The sequence below is a fragment of the Odontomachus brunneus genome, unplaced genomic scaffold, assembly GCF_010583005.1.
Source record: "Odontomachus brunneus isolate Ranch 3 - 2012 unplaced genomic scaffold, Obru_v1 Obru_scaffold_024, whole genome shotgun sequence".
Lineage (NCBI taxonomy): Eukaryota > Metazoa > Arthropoda > Insecta > Hymenoptera > Formicidae > Odontomachus > Odontomachus brunneus.
The window spans coordinates 2,296,831-2,300,929 of NW_022639474.1; positions in this window are offsets into that span (position 1 = coordinate 2,296,831).

Sequence of the window (4,099 nt, forward strand, 5' to 3'; positions counted from 1 at the left end):
CTCTCTCTCTCTCTCTCTCTCTCTCTCTCTCTCTCTCTCTCTCTCTCTCTTCCTTCTCCCTCTCTCAGTAGGTGCTTCCTGCTCGACTTTATTTATCGAAACTACATATTATGGTTCTTTTTGAAGGTAGACGCGCAATTATAAAACAATTATTATCGATTATTCCTAGGCGCACATTGTATCGCAACGGGATGACAACCTGCACTAACGTAATTAACTGTTTTCTTTAGTGAGATATATGCAAAATAAACAGTTTCAAGACGACACCAGATCACCAGGCCCACGTGCGAATTTCGTATTCATCTTCGGTAAATACGATCGTGTATCGGTCAACTAATATCGCGCATATCGCAATTATAATACACTCTCTCTTTCTCCCTCTCTCTCTTTCTTTAAACCTGCACGCGGTGTACGCGGACGTTTAAATATACATTACCTTGCGTGTGTGTGCTCGACTGTCACGGGATTATATTGCGAATAAATTTTGAATTAGATCACGAATGTATAATATATGTAGACGCGCGCGTGAGCGAGCGAGTGAGCGTGCGAGGACATACGTATGTTATCCGGATATACGCGAATTTCCATTTGCGTCGGCGATTTAACCAATAAATATAAATACATATACGCTCGTTGAGTCGCCATATACGTACGTCTTCATTTGCATTGCTGATACCAGGCGGTAAATTCGGATGTCAGCGAATGCGGAAATCGCGCACGCCGTCTACCACGCGTTTGAGAAGCGCGAGCTGGAAACAAGTAAAGCTTGCGAATGTGAGCGAGCGGGCTTAGAGTTCCTCAAAGTCAGATTTAGGACACCGTCCGCCATTAGCAGGGAAGAAGTGAGTGAGAGAGAAGTTGCACCTCGACATTTCAATCTTAGAGTTTCTTTTTCACTTCCACTCACGTTATCCTAAAAAATAGCGAACAGAATGCAGGCCAAATTATCATACTTTGTTCCAACTACTGAAATATATACTAAGACTCATATAATGCCCATGGGATGAGAGAGAGTTCCTTGGTTCCTCCCTTATTCTAGTCTGGGCCACAGCGTGGTCGAGAGTGGAGAGGATGAGGTACAATAGGATCAACAAAGAACGCTATTTGAGATACTCAGGTAAGGTTGCAATGATTTCTTGAAATATCCATAACGATATTACCGTCGATCAAAAATATCGATATTGACAGCATAATTTCGAAAAATATCGGTACTTATATTAGAAATATCGTTGAAATTGATATCGATATAATGATATATAAAAACTATAAGAAAAAAGTATTATTGATAAATTATCGATTGATAATATATCAATATTTCGATATTATCGAATTATCGTTGCACTCTACACTTATAGACATGCTCTCTCTCTTTCATCTCGCCCAGGCAGACCTACCAGGTGGTCGTATATCAGTTTGTATACATTTCAATGGTCCTAACTCTGACTGAAGGAACTCTAAGTGGACCAGAATCACCAGTCGTTTCAAGGAGCATTCGAGATCCGTGGTAGAGGAAGGAGAGATAAAGGAAAATATCGCGAACTCGGCGGCGGCGTTTTCACAGGTCGTTCAATTTCGCCGACAGAGGCGCGCCCGCCGCGAGATCATAAAACGGACGGCGGGGCTCTTAAGTGACGCTTGATTGCCTTTCGTCCGCTAGGAAAGCAGATTGTCGGGAAATCGTGTTTCCCGTAACGGCACGCGCGCGCGCGCGCGCCATCAGTTTCTTCGAGATTTACGGAAGCGAGATCACCGCGCGGCTTAATAACCCCCGGCTGATACCGCCACCTGGTATATACGCTCGAGATTAGTCGGTAATACATAGCGAGCGATACCCTTTCGATTCTCTCTCTCTCTCTCTCTCTCTTCTCGAGAGAGCGGCTCTCGCATCCGTATTGGATTATCCGTCCGTTATCGATTCGATGCCGGAACGCGAAGAAGAGACCGGGCGAGAGGTCGTCGAACTCGTGGAAGAGTGCCATCGTGAAGGCAGTCATGGCAAATTCTGTTACGGATCCGCCGGCGTTCCCGCGCGACACAACGAATCGCGAAACGGCAAGGTCAAAAATACAGCGCGGTTTTGCGCCAAGTGCCCCCGCCGACGCGAACTTGTTCCCTGCATTATTTAAATCATACGACAATGATGAATATTTTATGCCGAAAGTCGCGACGGGCGCGAAGCAAGGCGATGCGATGCGAAGCGAGACGAGGCGAGGCGAGGAAAGGCGCGGCGAGGAGAGGAGAGGAGAGACGAGGCGTTGAGGGGTGAGACGGGATACGCGCGGAATGCAAACGCGGGCAAAACGGGCCTCGTCACGCTCTCGCCGCGCGCGAATATCCTCGCGCGTCTCCTTTCTTTAATAGTCAGAACGATATCCGCGAGCAGAACAGATAAAGCGGCTCATTCATCATTCCGGGCGGGACGTGCAAATTTCCTCGCGTTTCTTTTCCCTCCCTATAATTCCCGCGCTCCTTTGGGCACTCGGCGCGTTACGAGCAACGACGGGGCTCTGCGAGAGAACGAACGAACGAGCGAGCGAACGAACGAACGAACCCCGCCCGCAACTTCGGGGGTTTCAAATCAAACGGTGATGAAAAAAGGCAACGGCAAAGCAGTGGGAATAAAATATGAGAAATACGTTTCTCCTCGAGGCATACGATTCATTTTGCCGATCCCCACCGAGCTCGCGCTTTCGTGCGGCTGCAAAAAGAAAAGAAGAAGCTGAGGAGAGGAGAGGTGGAGGAATCGGGAGAGAAAGCACGTCGTATTAACTCGTCACGTTAAATTTTCTTTTTCGCGCTCACGTCTTCTTCTCCTTCTGAAAATTCATCCTCTGGATCCGTATAATTCACGGCGCTTTGCATCACACCACCGGCGGCGCGCAATTCGGATGTAAACGATCGTTTGAAATAAATATAAGCCTAATGAACGATCCAACGAGCTATTTCAAATTAATGCGCGATTTATGCATATTAACGCGACATACAATTACATATTATTAAAGAAAGTAAATGATACTTTATATACATTAAACCGCAATTGTGTCACAGGTCGCGGTTAATAACGTTACGAAAGAGTAGAAAAAAGAAAAAATAAAGATGATAAAAATAAAAACCCTTAAAAAATTTTAAGATTCCTAAGCAACCCGAAATAATTTGTTAAAATTAGATTAATAAAAAGGTATGATTATTCCTTTCACAACCGACTTAAAAAAAAAGAATTTCAATAAATAATTTCATTTTACTTTATTTTCATTAAAAAATACGAAATAAAAAGCTTTGTTAACAAAAACTAACCGCCTTAAAAAATCTCAAAAGCTTCAAAAAGAAATAATTTTGACTCGATATTCCTATGTGCTTAGAATCTTGGTTTAATATTCTAACAATATTAGAAGTGTCGGTACGATAAAGACTAATCTAAAAACAATGTAATGTAGTTAACACACTGAAATTAAGTCAGTTAACACAAACTACAAGAAATTTCATCTCTGACGATTCTCGAGTTATGAGGGAACCTACAAGTAAACAGACAACATACCTAGAGATCAAATCCAGAGCGTACTTTTCCTGAAATCGATTAAAAGTTACGACGCGCGCTTTTTTAGTCGCCGTATAACGTAAACGGTGAACGGATCGCGTCGCAAATCAATCGATCTGTTTTGGATCCTAAGAAAAATCATCGACTGTGATCGGTCAATCTGCTCATTGCTTAAGCTTTACTGCTTACGTTTCTGCGTGTGCTATCCTCTGAAACCAACCTCGTCCTGCGCCGGCATCGAGCAACGATACCTTAATGGGTGGATTTCGGTGGAGGCGGTCGCGATCCGGGCATCAATCGTGTTGCCGCCTTATCAAATTCTCATACGAGGTTCCGGGGAATCGCGAAATGACGGAGCACAAAGCGCCGTGTATCATATACATCGTATCGGCGGCCGTGTTGCGCCGCAACCGTGCGTACCTTCAGCTACCTGCTGCCAATACCGATCAACTCCGCATCGATTCTCTCCCCATCTCCTTCTCGCCCCCCTCTCCTGCTCCCCTCTCTCTCTCTCTCTCTCTCTCTCTCTCTCCCCCCCTCTCTCTCTCTCTCAATCTTTCATTC